Source organism: Felis catus, chromosome A1 (assembly GCF_018350175.1).
Source record: "Felis catus isolate Fca126 chromosome A1, F.catus_Fca126_mat1.0, whole genome shotgun sequence".
Taxonomy (NCBI): domain Eukaryota; kingdom Metazoa; phylum Chordata; class Mammalia; order Carnivora; family Felidae; genus Felis; species Felis catus.
In genome coordinates this window covers 30342214-30362952 of record NC_058368.1, presented here as the reverse complement: position 1 = coordinate 30362952, position 20739 = coordinate 30342214, and the positions used below count along the sequence as shown (strand labels likewise).

General features: G+C 39.1%; 1 long non-coding RNA gene across 1 annotated transcript in view; it reads right to left on the bottom strand.

Annotated features, from left to right (window-relative positions):
• Positions 1-12533, bottom strand: part of LOC123384324 — a 64486-nt gene extending 51953 nt beyond the window's left edge. Inside the window, exon 1 of the long non-coding RNA XR_006595243.1 lies at positions 12244-12533. This is a non-coding gene — a long non-coding RNA (uncharacterized LOC123384324). The remainder of the gene's footprint in view (positions 1-12243) is intronic.
• Positions 12534-20739: the final 8206 nt, after the last annotated feature.

Sequence of the window (20739 nt, the reverse complement as noted above, 5' to 3'; positions counted from 1 at the left end):
TAAAGATTATTTTGGTAATATTCCTGCCAAAGAATTCACTATTTCCATTTCACAAGTTGAAGAAAAAAGATTACTTTTATTTAGCGAAATCCATGTAACAAAACACCTCAGACTTACAGAAATGAATAACAAAACAGCCACAAAACCATAATGACAAGACTTTTTCTAATGATACGGTTCCAAGGGAAACATACTTTAAAGAAAAAAATAGTCAACATTTATTAAAGAATCTCAAAAGAAACAAAGAATAAATATTTTTGTGAAAAGAGAGTTGCCCAGAATCCTGATTTTGAATGATGTTCTGGAAACGTCTTAAGAATCTGATACGTATTTTCAACCCTACACACCAGTGTAATCCAGATGACCCTTTTTGTAAAAAGATAAAGAAAAAAAGAAAGAAAGAATAAAAGAAACAAAAAGAGAGGTATTTCATTTCTCTCAAATGGCCTAGGTAAACGAAAAGCAACACAAACACAACAAAAATCCATTTGAAGGCCTGAACCATCCCCTATCTCTATCATTGTATCTATGCCGCAGGGAGAAAAGTAGAAGTTTGTTAGCTACCTAATTTATTGAAGTTAACAGCCAACCAAATATTTCAATTACAAAATTAAAAAGCCCTCAGAATTTATTTGGAGCAGAATTATTCAGATTAGCTATTTAGAACTATCAAGTAACCAAATGACTAAACCTCATCATCACATTCCATTTGCAAAACGCGCTCGAGGAGAGGAAATTAATTGAAAAAAAATTTTTCAGAAACTCAATTTGACACACAACAAATTAAAAACTCTACTTTTACACATGCACATGCATGGAGATGTGAGCATTCAGTTCTTCAGGAGAAACCAGAGCCAACTCTATACCCATGAAGTGAATCCTCAATCAGTCCACTATCCAGGGCAATGCCAACAATATAATGTTTCACATAACCAATTTTAGGGGGGAGTGGGGTTTTTTGGCCTCATTTTTCTGGACAAATGCCTCAAGTCTCCCTTCCGGTTTTGAGTGCCCCAATAGTGGGCGGAGGGGCAGCCATAAAATGAAAGTATAGGAAGTTATTCTGCTGAAACATTATTTTTGAAGATGGCAGAATGTGTCGGCAGGGGGATTTATTCTTCTTGAGGGTTAGAAAATGTTTACTTTTCTTTGTTTTTTGTGTTTCAAATCTATTTGAAGAAATAGAAAAATAGCGTATTGATCAGTCGTTAATGAATATTCATCATAGGCTGAACATACCAAGCTGAATGATTAAAATCCTACTCTCTATTTGGCTCTGATTCCTTTGTTTAGACCTACTCCTTTGATTAAGTCCACTGGTTTTCTTACTGAAAGCAGAGTTGTTTTTCTGAGAGAAATTTCCTGGATCCTTTTGGGGGAGATTTACATATTTACATGTTGGTCTTTTCTATTACTCACAATGTAGTGTCTTAAATGCATTACCAAAGCATCCATTTATTTCCAAGCTGTAGCCACTCATTGACATGCAATCCCAAGCCTGGTTGCCTCATAACATTATTTGAGTGATTTGTATTGCTCTCAAGCAATATAAAATTAATCCCAGGAAAAAGTTTTCACAAATAATAGAGAGAAAGACTTCATCCTCATTGTCTAGGCCTCAGAGTCGACACCTGTGGAAAGAGGACTTGGCTGTCCAGGCACAGTCAAGAACACTTCACTGCATCCTATCACTTGGGAACACCTTTTTCTCACCACTGGTTTCCAAGGAGAGGATTGCTCCTAAGATATCTGCCCCTTTTACTCTCTGCACCAGCTGAAGAGATGGGGGGTGGGGGTGGGGGGGACTGTTAGACCTGGAAAGACCAACAGTCTTGCTGCACGTGGTTCTCCCAAGGTTCCTCCTCTTCAAACTCACAGGGGCAGACTTTCCACAGCATCTCCCAAGGCTCTGTCCCAAGGTAAGAAGGAGGCCTGCCCTGGGCCAGTGTGCCCTCATGAATAACTGCATTTTTTTTCTCTCATTTGCTGATTCATTTGACTAACAGACCGAGAGCCACATCCTCCAGCCTCTACCAATAATAATGTGGTATTTTAGTTCCTACTTGCCATTCTTAGATATACGTCTCCATTTGTTCAGGAGGAGAGAGGATTCTACTCTGTAAGGGCCCCTTCAAAGAATTCCCCTAACATCACCTAGAGCCTACAATTGCCTCTCTATCTGGGACCAGCAACGCTTGTCCATCTGTCAAGTGTGAAATTCTCCATCTTGGGCTTCATATCACAAGCACCTTCTCACAGTGGTTTATGAACCCAGGCTCTGATGTCTGCCTGTTGTGCCTTCACTTATACCCATGCAAATTTAAGCGTGTTGCAGTTTCCCTAAATCTGTGGCCTTCTCTATAAAGTGAGTAATATAATCTCTTAGTCAGCGTTGTTATGAAGGCTAAATAAACGAATCTACATAAAACACTTAGCGTCATGCCCAATACATAAATACATTAAGTACATATTTCTTATTATCATTTTTTAGCGTCTGAATTGTGTCCCTGACAAATTCATACGGTGGAACCTTAACCTCCCAATGTGACTCTGTTTGGATGTAGATCCTTTAAAGAGGTCATTAAGATCAAATGAGATCAACAGCACGGGGCCCTAATCCATTAGGATTGGGTTTCTCATAAAAAGAGTAAGAGACACCAGCTAACGAGGTGCTCACAGAAAGTAACGGTGAGGTGAGGACACCGTGAGAAAGCGACCAATGGCGAGCCAAGTAGGGAGACTTTAGGACAAACCAAACCTACCCATGCTTTCAACCTGGACTTCCAGCCTCCACAACTGGGAAAAAGAAATTTCTGTTATTGAAGCCACTCAGTCTGTGGTGTTTTGTTATCTTGGCCTGAGTGGGCTAATGCGATCACTGTTGCTGTTGATGTTACTACAACTCTGATTCACTCTCTGCTCGTGCCCTCTCTGTCTCTCCAAATAAATACAAAATAAACTTTAAAAAAAAAACCCGACTAGGCAAAATACAAACAAATACATTTTTTCATCTAAATCAAATCATCCATGATAACTTTTGTGCACAAGGTCGGTGTCACAAGTTTTGTGAAGATGCTCAGTCTTACAAAAGGAATATGACATAATAATTTAGGGTCAGTATAATAGTATAATTCTGCTTCCTTCTACCATTTCTCCCGCTTAAAGAACCATGAGAGCCTGGCTGATGAAGATCGTACAGTCCAGAGATGATTAGTTGCCAATATCCCATCCTACCTTCCATTCATAGCAATGGAACCATGATTTTTGGTTAGACGTATGGCCATGTGCAGTCGAGGTTGTATTTCTCAGAATATTTTATAGCAGGATGTGGCCATGTAACTAAGTTCTCATTGATGAGGAAAAGATAAAAATAGTTTATTGTATTTCCAGAATATTTCCTTAAAAGGGAAAGACAGGCCTTCTTTGTCCCATCCTAAATTCTACTACCTGGGATATGAATATGATCACTAGAGATTTAGTTGTTATTTTGAATTTTGATGACAAACCTATACTAGAGATAGCAAACCAGTGGCCCAGGAAGAATTGGGGCACCTGAGGATTGTGAACACTCCAAAATAAGTCTATCTCTGGACTTCTTTTATGTGAAAGAAGTAGCCCTCTACTCTTCCAAAGCACTGTTATTTTCAAGTTTACTGTTGGTATCAGACACTTCCAGGACCCCTCCCCATATTCTCATCTCATCTCATCTCATCTCTGAGTTTACCTACTGTTTTGGTAGTTTCCCACCCAAAAGCCTGCATCTCTCGGTTTCTCTGTCTGAGGGCTTTCTCCGGCCCCACAGAAACTTGCTCAGCAGACCAAAGGCACAACTCAGTACAATGGAATAGTCAGTACTCTTTCAGGCTATCCTCCACTCATGAGGAATAGTCCCTGTCCTTCCAGAAGACAATTCTGAGACTGTTCATTCTTATTGGTTTATCGAACGTCTCCGGTGGACTTGAACCCCAAGTGTGCAAAGAGGTAACTCACTCTAACATGGACATTATCGGCCTTTTTCTCTTCCCTGTCTTAATCTCCTTTCCACATCACTTATGCTTCCCAGAATCACCAAAATCTTGGGCTCGGCCTCTACTCTTGGAGGAACCTAGGTAACACGCTATGAAGTCATACCACACACTGTGTAGCCTAGCCAAACTCAGCTAATTACGGTTTGGCCAACAACAGCTCAGATATTGCGGTCCAAAAACCAGACCCAATTTGGCTGCATGCAAGAATCCCAGCAAAGAAACGATTAGGAAAGGATGCAAAGAAATTTGCAAATGGTTGCACATGTTTAATTATCCAAGGCTCGACTTAAGAACCAAAGGGAATACATGTGTATAGAAAAGTAACATCATCCTTGAGTAAATTTGATCTTTGTCCCTGGCCAGTTCTTAACAATACATAACCAAGGCAGATTAGAGCAGTCTGAATGAGCCTCTCTCTCTTCTGCAGAAACCATCACATCTCCTCAAATGGGTCCAATTTATTCTCACCCCGACAACATGGACAAGAACATTTTTATTTGTGTACCAAGCAGAAATGGGACTCTGAATCTCAGTAAGGCCTAAAGGGATATTCTGCACAATAGCAATAATCAGATAGAAACTGAAGACAATTATCCAGATCTTCAAATAAGTGAAACTTTAATTCAATGATTTTAGGGTGAAACATTGTAACACATTTTGATAATCAAACCCTCTTTCTCAATAATCGATTTTCCTTAACACTAAGACTCACTTTGTTTTTTATATCCTGGTTGATGCTTTTGATGTAGGCAAGAGGTTTCTAAAGAAAAACACTGTTATGAATCCAGTGATTCGCTGGAACATCATTCTAAAAATTAGTTCTTTCAAAATTGGGTCTTTCAAGGAAATGTATGTTTTCAAAATAATTGTCCTTGGATCACTAAATCTGGGTATGTAACATCCTCCCTGCCACAGGGCTGAAAGATTTTAATGTTGTGGAAGGAACTGGTGACAGTGGTAAAGTTAATAGGGCCCTACTTAAGAAATAACTGGACATTTCTCTTGTTTTATGAGGCAATAATTTTACTCCCCAGTGAATAAAGACTAGAAAAAATTGGATCATTGCCAAAGATATAACCTACATTATATCAAGTAGTGCCATTACATTTCTCTTATCTGCCTCCTGGAGGTCATATGGCTGCTTACAGAGGAGGCTTTTCTGATAACTTTTTCTAAAAAATCACATCAAACAAATACCAGCCTAACAATGCAAAGATGTAGTGTTCAGTCTTCCACAGGTAAGTTACATAACTGACTTTCCAGCTTCCAGAATTCATTGCCCTCATTATTACCATAGTGTATCATTGCCTCTTATGTAAACAATCCAGGAAACATTTAAGTCTTTTATAACATTGTTTGTAAACACCAATACAGGAAAGCTTAGGGGTGTCTTGGGATTCTTGGCCTAAAAACAGAAAAGCCTCCAATGAAAAGAAGGAAATTACTGTGCATTCGTTCTGTATTGCTCAAATAAGCAAGCATTAAAAAGAAAGTATTTCAAAACGTGACGAATCAAGTGTATTAGCAAATGTGTTCCCACCCAAATGCAAATTCTAAAAGAATCCTTCTTGAAAATCAACGACTGGACTTGTTTCTGCTTATCTGATGTGAAACAGTTAACCTGCCCACCTAATAAAGTAAATATACAATAAAGAGGCATGATCTAACAAAGCCAGGGGCCAAGTCAGACCCCTAGAACAGTCATTTGTGTTCCCCATTAACAAGTTGCACCTAGGAAACCTCCCCAAGTCACTTCCAAGCTTTCTTATTTAATTTGTTGACCGTGACCTAAGAAAGATCAACACCAAGTTTCTGCAATAACACAAAAGTCCATTGCTAAAGAAAGTTTACCGGATATGTAGGTAGCCCTTTATACTCATAATAGAGAAATCAACTCATTTGAACCAGGCTCTGAGATTAAAATAACTGCTAAAAAATTTCAATATGCATTAATTATGCCCACAAGGATATTCTACAGGCAATCGTGGGTTTCTAATTATAGTTCTGTGCTTTGAATTTGCTGATTGACATAAATTAAAAATCATATCCCAGTTTTAACTCATTTGCCCTATAAAATGGGTTGGGGGTTGATATTATTACCCTCCCACATGTCTAAATACTTAGTGCACCTGAAAGGTTAAGTAACTTCACCACCAACACATGATGAACTTTTTTTTTTTTTTCATTCAAGCCCATTCTCCTTCTGCACCTGGAGAATGAATTCCATTCTCTTCTACGTAGCAGTCGTGTCTCCGATGCTCATCTTCAACCTGGACTCACAGGAGACCGCAGTTCGTGTCTACACTGCTATTTGGAAGAAGGATCTGAGCATTTCTTAGGAACTTGTAGAGAATGCTTCCAGAGAATCCAGAACGCCTTACCTCACTCAGTCCATTGACACCTGCCATTTTGTCGCAGGGAAGTTTCCTGACATCGTGCATTGAGGGAGCCCATCCTTTTTCTGCCCTCCCTCTAACCACCACCTCCATTATTCCTGTGAAGTCACAGACATGCAGAACTAGGCTATACCAGGAAAGCAATGGCCTCATCCTTGGGATGCCCTTACCCTCCTTCTGCTGTCCTTGCTTACTTTCCCAACCCACGCAAACTCCTTCTTCTTTCTCTTACCCTATCGTGTCCCAAAGCTTCTTGATCTCTATGTTTAGTAAATGGATTCAGTGAGTTCATGAAATTGAGATGGGGAGGAAAGGATCCCTGCTTTCCCGATAAAGCCCTATTCCCTTTTACATGCAGGAAAGGAGGAGGGTAAAAGGAAAGTGTGATGGTTAATTTTGTATGTCAACTTGTAGGCTACAGTGTTCAATTGTTTAATCAAACACTAGATGTTACTGTGAAGGTATTTTGTAGACATCAGTAACATCTATAAGCAGTTGACTGTGGGTAAAAGAGATTACCCTTAATAATATGGATGAACCTCATCTAATCAGCTGAAGGCCTTAAAGCACCAAACCTGAGGTTTCTTGGTGAAGGAGGAACTCTGTCTCGAGACTGTAACATAGAAATCCTGCCTGAGCTTCCAGCCTGAGGCTCACCCTACAGATTTTAGACCCAAGGCTACAACATCAACTCGTACCTAGGTTTCTCCTGCTGATCTGCCCTACAGATTTCAAACTTACCAGCCCCCAAATCACGCGAGCCAATTCCCAATTCCTTAAAATAAGTCTCTCTCCATCTGTGCATCTGTGTGTATATCCTATTGGCTCCATTTTTCTAGAGAATTCTGATTGATACAGAAGACAGCTAACATCCTTGGATCGTCAGCTCTATGTCAGGAGCCATGATAGCAAGTTACATATATTAAGCTCACTTGTGGAGGTAAAACTTTCCATAAGCAACCATTGAAAGACTCTGATATGTATATATCTTTCAGCTGTCACTCACAATGAATTATCCCAAACATCCCTAAATCATCTCCCAACCTTCCTCACTAATGCTGTGTGACATGGTGACCCATCACACATGCCACTTCTGCCCTAGGGAAAGAGCCCAGACACGGCAGCAGGGAAATGAATGAATGCAAGCCCACAAGCATCTGAGGCCTACCGTAAAAATGAGAAAGAAAACACCCTGAGAGTCCTCTATAAAACACAATATTCAAGAACAAAGCATAAAAAGTAAACACGGTGTACTGCTAAATATTTAAAAAGATAAAACACTGCTACACAGATTCCATTTTAAGATATGTAATTTTACACTTTCTAGAGGGAAAAAATAGGGATAATGTAGAATGCTACAGAAAAAGGGGAGGCACTTTGCAATTTATGTATTCTCTGAGGTCAATTGCCATAATTTCGCAGAAAAGAAAGGCTCTCCATGCCTAGTTAGAGGGAAAACGAAAGAGACGGAGTGGTTTGTGTGCCATTATGTAGGTGCCTTGAAGCATCAACCACATTTTACTTTATTCCAGGGAGAACAGGACCTAGCTAGAGGATGCAGGTGAAAGACTTTAAAATCAATAGCATAACTGGGATATGTTTCGGCGAATTTTTCCCAATGAATTAGAGATATATCTTGACTAACATAGGCTATTTGACCGCAGGCAGTGGCTCCTTCCCAGTTTCTCACTAAAAGACAGCACCTGGCAGCAGGAGCACAATAACACCAACAACCACGGCGAACCAATGACAATATCAGTAATAACAATAACCCCTACCTACCGTTCCCTAGGGCATCGTTGTGTGGACTGGAGTCCATGGTTTTTAAAAATGTCTACAAATTAATAAAAAATAAACTCAAAAAAAAAGTAGAGATGCATACAGAAATGTATAAAGTACATAAAGAAAATACAATGGCCAAGAAAATTAGGAGGATAAAGGTCAACCTTGCTAATAAATAACACGAGTTTAGATGAGACTCTAGGTCCATTGTATTTGTTAATGAGAATATCCAGCGTGGGTAAGGGTGCAGGGACACGGGGGCCTTCGTCCATGGCTGAGCATTGGAACCTGGTAAGAAGTCTCTGGAGAACAATTTGGCAAGTGGGATTAAAGACCTCATTTGGGGCATCTGGGTGGTTCAGTCGGTTAAGCGTCTCTTGATTTCGGCTCATGTCATGATCTCGCGGTTGGTGACGTCAAGCCCCGCGTCAGGCTCTGTGCTGACAACCCCCAGTCTGCTTAGGATTCTTTCAATCTCTCTCTCTCTCTCTCTCTCTCTCTCTCCTCACTCCTCCCCTGCTCACCAGCACTCTCTCTCTCTCTCTCTCTCTCTCTCTAAGTAAATAAATATTAAAAAAAAGACTTCATAACATGCATACCCTTTGATCTAGAAATCCCTTTTCATGAAACTCATCATCAAGAATGATAAGCATGTGTACCAAGACTTATATATAAGGGTTTTATTACAATATTTATAAAAGTGAAAATATAAATTAAATGCACCAAATAGGTATTTAGTTTAAGGCTGGCACATCCATGATGGAAGACCTTATAAGCCAAGCCAATGTGCTGTAGCAAAATATTTAGCAATACAGAAAAATTGTTGAAACGTTTTCAAGTGATAAGTATGTTATTAAATATGTTATTCTTAAGATTGTGGCTTTGCAAAGCACACTTAACTTTCCCTGGGTCTCTATTTCATCACCCCTGAAATAAGGAAGTGGGACTTCCTTAGAATGATTGCTTCATTCTAAGATTCAAAATGTTCTGCTTTCAACCTAGAAAGATTTTTCCTGCATTTAAGAGATAGCCGATAGTTTTTGGCATTTACACTCTAGACCAGGTCTATGATTACTCCATCGATAGATGCCACTAATTCTAACTGTGCAAATTTCATGCCAGGTGAGACCCCATTTGAACAGATGGGAACAGGCAGCACCACCCTTTGAGCCATACCATGAAGGCAATTTAAGTTTCTGTTTTTAAAAAAGGGTACCATTTCACAAATGGTTCCGACCTTCCCTTTTAAGCTTAGTTATTAGTTACATCAGCATGCAAATAACTTGAGTTTGTATCAGTCGGGGTTCCCCAGAAACACTGAACCTGTAGGAGACAGATGAATGAATAGGTCGATAGATGATAGATAAATAGATAGATGGATAGATAAATGGAAATTGGCTTACTGGGGTGCCTGGGTGTCTCAGTCAGCCAAGCATCTGACTCTTGATTTCAGCTCAGGTCGTGATCTGACAGTTCATAGAGCCCACATCCGGCTCTGTGCTAACAGAGGGACTGGGATTGGGATTCTTGGGATTCTCTCTCTCCCTCTCTCTCTCTCAAAGTATAAATAGACATTAAAAAAAAGACAGAGAAGGGGCGCCTGGGTGGCACAGTCGGTTAAGCGTCCGACTTCAGCCAGGTCACGATCTTGCGGTCTGTGAGTTCAAGCCCCGCGTCAGGCTCTGGGCTGATGGCTCAGAGCCTGGAGCCTGTTTCCGATTCTGTGTCTCCCTCTCTCTCTGCCCCTCCCCCGTTCATGCTCTGTCTCTCTCTGTCCCAAAAATAAATAAACATTGAAAAAAAAAATTAAAAAAAAAAAAAGAAGAAATTGGCTTACATGTTTTATGGGCAAGCAAATTCCAACTTGTAGGGCAAGCTAGCAGGCTGAAAAGTCTCCGACTTGGGAGCTGAAGTTACAGTCTTAAGGCAGAATTTCGTCTTCCAGGAAACCTGAGTTCTTGCTCTTAAGGATTTTCAACTGATTACATGAGGCACACCCATAGTATCTGGGGTAATCTCATTTACTGCAAGTCAATTGATTGCAGATGCTAATAACCAGGTCTACAAAATACCTGAACTGTAACAACTAGGTTAGTGTTTGATTAAATAAGAGGGTGTTAGAGCCTAGGCATGCTAACTTATAAAACTATTACAGGGCTTATATGAGTGTTTTCCTCCCCACATCTGGCTTTAATCAATCCCTCTAAAAAATTAAAATTTTGCTTGGCCTTGTAAGTAAACAAGGATTGGAGAGGAGCAGAAAGAGGAGCAATTTTGAAAAACAAGTCCAGAACGGCTTCCAGCCTTAGCACGGATCTGGACCCAGGTTCTCAAGCTGCCTCACCTCCAATCCCTCTCCATGGCTCAGCTCTCATGTCTCCATGCAAACTGTACTTTCAGGCATGCTCCCTGCACATGGTGACGGATTAGTAAACATTACTGTGCAAAGAGGAAGAGGCGGCAGACCAGTGTGGAGATCTGAGCAGGTAAACATTCCTGAGAGAAGCCTTTTCCCTGCCCGCATCGGTAGCCATTTTCCGGGGCCCAGACGGGTTCCTGTTCTGCTCCCACTACCAGTAATGGGCCTTTTTTTAAAGAGCACTGCCCTGTTGTGCTGCACCAAGCCTATGCATTAACCTTGCCTGTCCTCACTTTGCAAATCTGTGTATCTAGGTGTATGAACCAATGTGTTTATTTTAGGAAGCCATAATTTGCGAAGGACGTATATAGTTGAAAATGCGGGTGAGAACAAAGAGACTGGTTTGAACTGAATTCTTGAAAACATGTCTTACTAAGACAATTGCTGTCACTTGGTTGTACTTTTTCTAATTCAGCTAATGGGGGGTTATTCAGCTTTCAGAAGCCTCATGCTGCAGTTGGATTACCTTGGCACTAGGTGACAGACATTTGTAGCAATCTTGATCATACTGTGCAAACCAAAAAACATAAGCCTTTTTGTATTTGGCTGACATCTCACAAAGGGGGTTTTGGCTTAAAGTTTGAAGTTAACCACTAAATGTCTTCCTTAACAAAATATGTAGAGGGATGCCTAGGTAGCTCAGTCAGTTAAGCATCTGACTTTGGATCATGTCATGATATAGTTCATGAGTTCAAGCCCCACATCAGGCTCTGCTCTCTCAGCACAGAGCCTGCTTTGGATCCTCTGTCTCCCTCTCTCTGTCCCTCCCTTCTCTCTCTCTCTCTCTCACACACACACACACACACATACAAATAAACATTTTTAATGTGTATATATGTATTATATGTATATGTGTACACATACATTAATATAGGCATATATGTTATGCATATACATATATAATCGCTAAAATAATCACTGAATAACCAAAAAATTAAGAAACAGAGTCAGGGGATCTGGGCTTTAATTATTTCCTTACTATTTCTTACCCGTTTCTGAATTCTCAGACTGAAGCCTAAAGTCTGCCTCAGTAGATTATCCTTAATCTCTATCCTGGCTCAGCACCGGCATCTCTCAGCTTGCTCATCTCTCTATTGCTGGATTTTGCCTCCACAGCCATATGCAGCCTATGTTACCTGCCGGGTCAGTGTAAGATAATCAAAGAAGGATTGATTTTCCTTTTCATAAAGTCATAAAAATTTTCATTGGGCAGAGCTCTTGAAGATTTCCCAGTCCGACTACTTATTTTATGGTTGATAAAACTAGGCCTGGAGAGGTCAGGGAATTCACCTGGCAGCACATAGGTAGTGGAGGCAGGACAGACAGACACACACACAGACAGACAGACACAACAGACAGACACTAAGACTGTCTGTTGGGAAACAAAGCTACACATAGCTCAAGCTAACAGCGCTAAATAGCGGATGTGAGAGGAAACTGGTAATAATAAAGAGGAAGGTGACACCATACTGATCAAAGAAAACCAACCCAGCAGCTCGTTTGACTGTTGCATCCTGTCTGTTTCTCCTCTTTCCAAGCACTTGTAGCACTGTGCTTCCTGTTTTCCCTGTGGTTGGAGGGGAGGGGGAAGGCACATAACTGGTTCTATCCACTGTACCTGTCACCTGGGCCCATGGCGAAGGATGATGGGTCACATTTCCGTGGAGTTTCTACTGGGTGGGAACTGACGTGTAACCCACCAACCTGACTCCCTGAAGAGGCTATCAAGACTTGGAGTGGAAGTCTCAGAGGACTCATGTTGACCTGGAGAATAAAAGGAAGTAAGTCTTGGTTATTTTAAATGTTGCCATTTGGGTGTGGCTGTTAATTGCACTGTAACTTACCGACCCTGACCACTACAGTCATCACACTGCTGCATTGTTATTTTACTTCATTTCTTACCTGGCATTTGCAAAGAAAAGACGAAGGAGCAGGAAGAGCCAAGAGCTAGTGCAGCATTCTGAACCCGAATTACAGCCCTAGCACTCCCATCGCTACTATATATGTGCCCCTGAACTTCCAATAGTATAGGGATAAAAGGATCATTTGAAAGGGTCATTATGAAGTGTAAATGAGCTAAGATATAGCAAGCCTACCACAGTATCCTAAAATTTTTGAAGTACTCAATTAACTGCTATTTCCTGCCATTATTATTAGAAACTAATTCTTCAGAGACCCAGGCCGGTATTCTTTCCGTCACACCACCTGATCTCACATTCCCTATCTTTACAGCTTCTGCTTTTTTCCTGAATGTTAACAGATGGGGAAGAAATAGTATCACACAGCTAGGACACTTTGCCCACACCACAACCCCTGCTCCAACAGCTGGACAAATCTTTCAACAAGCACTAAACTCACTCAAGTTTCCTCTTCCCTCAGCTACTTACACGTTACAACGGGAACTATATGTAATTCCATTTGTATTCACAAATTCTTAAGTCAACAAACATTCAATGATATTTAAGAATACAATTTGGAAGCTTGTGAGGAGGTCGTAGGAGGTTTCTAAGGTCAGGAACAAGACTTTTCCAAATAGTACCGGATGTCCTATCCCCAGCAATTAGGCAACATAAAGAAATAAAAGGCATCCATAGGGCACCTGCGTGACTCAGTAGGTTAAGCATCTGACTCTTGATTTCGGCTGAGGTCGTGATCTCACGGTTCATGAAATTGACCCACATTGGGCTGTGTGCTGACAGCTCAGAGCCTGCTTGGGATTCTCTCTCTCCCTCTCTCTCTCTGCTCCTCCCCTGCTCTTTTTCTCCCTGAAAATAAATAAATAAACATTTAAAGCAAATAAAAATAAATAAAGGGCATCCAAATCAGAAAGATGTAAAATTGTCCCTATTTGCAGATGACATGATATTATACATAGAAAATCCTAAAGGGTTCAGGAAAAAAACTATTAGAACTAACACATAATTTCAATAAACTTGCAGGATACTAAATCAACATACAAAAATCAATTGCATTTCTATACACCAACATAAACCTTTAGAAGGATAAATTAAGAAAACAATGCTATTGAAAATAGCATCAAAAAGAATACAATATTTAGAAGTAAATTAACCAAGGAGGTGAAAGATTTGTATAATGAAAACTACAACACATTGATGTAAGAAAATGAAGAGAACACAAATAAATGGAGAGAACACAAATAAATTCCCCGTTCACAGACCAGAAGAAGTAATTTTGTTAAAATGTCTATGCCGCCCAAAGTAATCTACAGATTCAGTGCAATCCTTATTGAAATTCCAATAGTATTTTTCACTAAATAAAAAGAAAACAATATTCCTAAAGTTTGTATGAGATGAGAAAAGGCCCCAAACAACCAAGGCAATCTTGAGGGAAAACAAGAACAAAGCTGGAGGCACCGTACCTCCTGGTTTTAAACTATATTACAGAGCTGTAGTAATAAAAACAATATAGTATTGGCATAAAAACAGATACATGGATCAATGAAATTGAATAGAGAATCCAGAAATACGCCCATGCATCTATGATCAATCATTTTATTACAAAGGAGCTAAGAATATCCAGTGTAGAAAAGATGGCATCTTCAGTAAGTGGTGTTGATAAAACTGGAGAGCTACATGCAACAGAATGATACTGAAACACTGTCTTACACCCGACACAAAAATCAACTCAAAATGGATTAAAGATGACCATAAGGCCTGAAACTGCAGAACTTCTAGAAGAAAGCACAAGTGTATGTAACTTGACATTGGTCTTGGCAGTGATATTTTGCAGTTGATACCACAAGCAAAGGCAACAAAAGCAAAATAAACAAGTGGGACTACATCAAACTAAAAAGCTTCTGCACAGCAAAGGAAACTATCAGTCAAATGAAAAGGCAACCAATGGAGAAGGAGAAAATATTAGCAAACCACATAACTGATAAGGGGGTTATATCTAAAATATAAAAGGGATTAATGGCAAAACACAAATAATCTAATTAAAAATAGGCAGAAGACGTGATCAGACATTTCTCCAAAGACATACAGACATGTGGGAAAGATGCTCAACTCACTCATCCTCAGGGAAATACAAATCAAAATCACAGTGTGATATCACCTCCCACCATCAGAATGACTAAAATCAAAAACACAAGAAACAACAAGTGTTGGCGAAGATGTGGAGAAAAAGGAACCCTTGTGCGCTGTTGGTGGGAATGCAATTAGGTCCAGCTATTGTGGAAAACTGTATGGAGGTTCCTCAAAAAAAAAAAATTAGAATTACCGTATGATCCAGGAATTGCACTACTGGGTATTTACCCCCAAATACAAAAACACTAACTCAAATAGATACAGGTACCCCTATTTATTGGAGTATTATTTATAGTAGCCAAGCTATGGAAGCAGCCCAAGTGTCCACTGATAAATGAATGGATAAAGAAAATGTGGTGTATATATATATATATATAATGGGATATATATATGTATATATATTTATATATATTTATATGTATGTATATATGTATATGTAATATATGTATACTATATGTATATACATATATATGTATATATATTTATATATATATAGATACAATGGGATATTATTTAGCCATAAAAGAGAATAAAATCTTGCCATTGGCTGCAACATAGATGAAGCTAGAGAGTACAATGCTAAGTGAAACAAGTCAGAGAAAGACAAATGCCATATGGCCTCACTAATATGTGGAATTTAAGAAACAAAACAAATGAGAAGAGGATTAAAAAAAAAACAAGATTAAAAAAAAAAACTACAGAGAAAAACTGATGGTTACCAGAGGTGGGGTTGGTGGGGAGAATGAGGGTAATAGGGGATGGGGGTTAAAGAGTATACTTATCATAATGAAAAAAAAAATTTAATAAAGAATAAAATCCTGTCATTTTCAGCAACATTAATAAACTCAGAGGACACTATGAAGTGAAATAAGCCAGACAGAAAAAGACAAATATCACATGGTTATCACTTATATGTAAAATCTTTAAGAGAAAGAAAGAAGAAAGAAAGAAGAAAGAGAAAGTGACTATAGCTGATAACACTGTATTACATAATTGAAATTTGCTAACAGAGTAAAGCTTAAATGTTCTCATCAAAAGGAAGAGATATAAAATTATATATTTTGTTTGATATAACTATTATATTAAATCTCTACTCTTCTCAAATCATGAGAGAAAAATACTAAGATAGTTTAAAGTAGCACAAGCAACACTTGAAATGTAAGTTAGAAGATAAGAAGTATATATAAATGAGAAAAATGTGTTGTTTCTTATGGTGTTAAGTTTCCCCTGACATTGCCTGAAAATCATATGCCAAATAAAGAAATAAATCATACGCCAAATAAAGAAATAATGAAAAAAATCCCAAACTATTTGTTACGAAGTATTTCCATGCCCAGTAACAGCAAAGGCAGATGTTTACATTAAAAAAAAAATACAATTTGGATAAAATTTTACCGAAACTGTAATTTAATTTAAAGAGGGAGATATGTTGACAAAGAGGTCTCAAGAGAAGCAGATCTTCTCAACTAGAAATGAAACACTGACAGAGAAGATCCCCAGTTAATAAAAACAGCCATCCAGAAAGAATGGGTTTAGGCGATCAATGTAATGATGACACAGAAATCATGGAATTGACCTTCCTGAGATGTTAGTAGTTTAAATTGCTTTGCAGATGATTACTAAAACTGTTTCAACCTCCTCACTTCTGTGGGCCGCACAATTTGCATCGACTGGTTTTGCTTTCATTGACACAAGGATATAGTATCTTCTTACAAGAACTATTGAGTCCCTTCCACGCACAGTTTCCTTGTGGACAGACTGTATTGGGCCTTCTAAGTTCATGTCCATCTCTCATTAGGTTCACGGTGATTGATATAGGTGCTGGACTCCATGTTTATTTCCGTGGATAAATTAGGATATACATTTCCACATTAGGTGTTTACCAAATGAATTATAGTTAGTGGGTTTCTCACCACCTCCCTCTAATTTAATTCATTCAAAAGTAAGGATCATGTTTAACATTTATTTTTTTTATTGCTTTTTATTTTTTTAGTTTATTTATTTATTTTGAGAGAGAGAGAGAGAGACAGAGAGAGAAAGAGCAGGAGGGGCAGAGAGAGAGGGAGAAAGAGAATCCCAAGCAGGCTCCATGCTGCAGAGCCCGATGCGGTGCTCAGACTCACAAACTGTGAGATCATGACCTGAGCCAAAACCAAGAGTCGGTCGCTTAACCAACTGAGCCACCCAGCCATCCCTCATGTTTAACATTTAAAGTGAAGTGAATTGGAGTGACTAGGTGACCAGTTAGGATGTGATGTAAAACATTTCCTTCAATACAGTAAAATTTCCCTAGAATAAAATATTGCCCCCTGGCCAGACAGATAGGAAAAGTGAGATAGTGTGAGCACACGAAACTTCCATTTATTCACACTCTGATGAAGGTCATCAAGAGGTACAACATGTTTGCAAAACCCACGGAGGTCTTGGGCCCTCAAAGTGAGTTTAATTCTTCATACGTCCACGAATTCTTCCTTTTATGATTTTATCCTCTGTCTGACACATAAACTCACCCAAATTTCTCCCCAGTCCTACCCACCTCACCCCCACCTCTCCCTCCATCCTCAGGGGTTTGTCCTTTTCAAACAGCTATTTACGCTGTTTGCACATCATCTTAATAGCGTGCCATGAGCACATGGAACATGGAACCACAGTTCAGATCAGCTGGGAACTCTAGGCTTTGCTTGGTTCTATTTCAAATGTGTGTTTTTAGTGCTTTTCCTTCTGCAATTGCAAGAATACAAATATCCTGTAGTCTTTTTCTTCTCCTTATTATATCTGTTTCTTCACAAGTGCCAGTTGACCAGCGCGCTTTCCCTAATGTTTACTCACTTAGCTCCATTTATTTCCACCAGCTACGCTTGATCATGTCTGTTCACCCAACACAACAGCTTTCCTCGTTTCATCCATATTGACGTTCAACAGTTACAAATGTAGCTATAAGGTAGTATCTCCCGAATAAAATACCATTCGGGAAATGTTAACATGTGTTCTAGGGGGAGGCAAGGAGTGTTTGGTTTGTAAAAGTTTTGGAAAGTGTTGAATTAAAGGTTTTTTAAAAGTCTTTACTGCAGGGTTTTTTCCAGAGTTTTTAAGCTGTAACATGCAGTGTAAAGCACCTAATGTGGAATACATAATATATAATTCCGTGTAATGCATGACCTTGTTTTTTTCCTAAACTGGCTTCCTGTCCAAACCTGGTTTACTGTTCTTTTTCCCACCCTGGCTTACTGTCACAAAAACATTGCATATGGAAAATAGAGTATAAGTTCGGCAGTAGTTAATTCAGGATTACCAAGTAACACTCCCTAAAATAGCTCCATTAATGACCTGTATGATGGTCTTTTTTGTTAGAGTAATGATATTTATTTATGCTATACCTTATGCTAAAAAAGATTTCCTATGGGGCGCCTGGGTGGCGCAGTCGGTTAAGCATCCGACTTCAGCCAGGTCACGATCTCGCGGCCCGTGAGTTCGAGCCCCGCATCAGGCTCTGGGCTGATGGCTCGGAGCCTGGAGCCTGTTTCCGATTCTGTGTCTCCCTCTCTCTCTGCCCCTCCCCCGTTCATGCTCTGTCTCTCTCTGTCCCAAAAATAAATAAAAACGTTGAAAAAAAAAATTAAAAAAAAAAAAAGATTTCTTATGACTTCAAAAAATATTTTTAAATGCCATAAAATACAAATTAAATGAAGAGAGAGACATCAGAGTGGGGAAAAAAAGGTAGGAAAACTGCTAAAATAAAGCCAGAGTGAAAGAGTATATAGAATATAAAAATGTATTCTAGAACATCCTACGCAGAAGCTAATAGGGGTCAAAATTGGCTCTGAACTTACTGGGAGTTCAAATCAAAAAAGGAAGAACAATCATTTGTAAGATTTATAATGTCTACAAGATCAAAACACAGCAGATGCTTTGGAAAAGCATAACATTCCCTGTATTCTAGAGGCTGAGAAATGTTCTCTTCAGGCTCTTTATAGAGAACACAATGTGTGGGTCCTGAGCCCATATTAAAAATCACCTGGGGTGGTTTTTAAAATATTCTCAGTCCCCACCACAGAACTACTGAATTAATATTTTTAATAAGGTCTCTAATGGGTCTTTGGCCAATCTGGAAGATCATAAATCAGAAATTCCTATTTTGATAGATGATATCCCTAACCATGTCCTTGTTAAAATTGTCAGAACAGTTGCTTTAGGCCAAGGTTTCAGCCTCACAAGGAAATATATACTCGGTCAATTACTTGACGATATCCCTTTAATGTATTTGCAACTGTCTTCCTGTTCAATGGCAGAGAAATTTCCTATAAATAAGTATCATATTTGAGCCCAACTTCTCTGAAAGCCTGAGATTCCATTACCCAATTGAAGTATGCAATAGAGTCAGTGAATATTTATTTGGAAAACACTCAGCTACAATAAAACACAACTTAAAAACAAAAACTTTCATTTATAAGCATATTCTCTTCTCTCTAACTCAAAACCATCAACATTAATTGGCGACAGAATTCTCCACTTCTGAAAGCTATATAAACAAACACAGATGTCAAACAAGAAACAAATTGATAGGATACACAAAATTATCTCAGTTGCCTTACAAGGTGACACTGAATATATTAAACAAAAGTTGGAAAGAAAATTTAATTTACAAATCTCACAGGAATATTGGTTTCATATTATAACAGTTAGTTCTTATGCTACGAATTTTCCCTCAAGGAGGGAATGCCAATGGAGAGTAATCTCTAGAAATTTTCACACTCTACTAGAAAACAATAAAACAGATCAGAAATTATCTAATCAATGTTGGGAGAAAAAAATGTCAAAATAACAGCGCAGATTTGCATTCCTTCTGGGGCTGCTTACAATTGCTTAGTTTTGAAAGAGGAGGAATTGAAGTTTTTTGAGGATGTCAACAACACACAGGAGTAAAATAAGGATGGCTTCCAAGAGAGGCAAGAGCTCTATCAACTTGGGGTTAAGAGGGCCTGTCACCACAAATTACTGTTGTTTATTGAAAATACTAAGGACTGCAGGACATTGTTCTTATTTCTCTCAAGTCCAAAAGAGCAAAGAAAGGAAGAACCAACGATGACGAAAGTGAGAGGGAAGTAAATTGTGGCTCCCTAGAAGGAAGAGCTCTATGACAATTAGAAGCAAAAGTGAGTTACCGGATGCTAGACAAAAACAGGAAGAAGTCACCAGACCATTTGAGTAACATGTTGAAGGGCAGTGCTTCTCAAACTCTGGAGTGTCTTTGAATCACCAAGAAGGCTTGTGAAGCCGTTTGCTGAGCCATAGCTCCAGTTTCCGGTTCGGTAGGTCTGAAGTGATGCCCTAAAATTTACGCTTCTTTTTTTTTTTTTCCATTTTTTTTAAATATATGAAATTTATTGTCAAATTGGTTTCCATACAACACCCGGTGCTCATCCCAAAAGATGCCCTCTTCAATACCCATCACCCACCCTCCCCTCCCTCCCACCCCCCATCAGCCCTCAGTTCTCATTTTTTAAGAGTCTCTTATGCTTTGGCTCTCTCCCACTCTAACCTTTTTTTTTCCTTCCCCTCCCCCATGGGTTCCTGTCAAGTTTCTCAACAATAGCCAAATTATGGAAAGAGCCTAAATGTCCATCAACTGATGAATGGATAAAGAAATTGTGGTTTATATACACAATGGAGTACTATGTGGCAATGAGAAAGAATGAAATATGGCCCTTTGTAGCAATGTGGATGGAACTGGAGAGTGTGATGCTAAGTGAAATAAGCCATACAGAGAAAGACAGATACCATATGTTTTCACTCTTATATGGATCCTGAATTTACGCTTCTAACAAAGTCCCAGGTGATGCAGACTCCATTGGTCCTGGGCCATACTTTGAGAGTGTCTGTTGTAGGATATGCGTGACAAACTCCCAGCCTACAAGATCTAGACAAGGTCACTTAGCTGGAACTGAGGGTATGCTGCCCTTAGGGTACGCAGGTTAAGTGTTCTGGTTTTCCAGTATAAATCAAAATTCCAAATTTTTATAAAAAACCTCTTGATTTTTAAGTAGTGGTAACTGATTTAAAAAGTATTT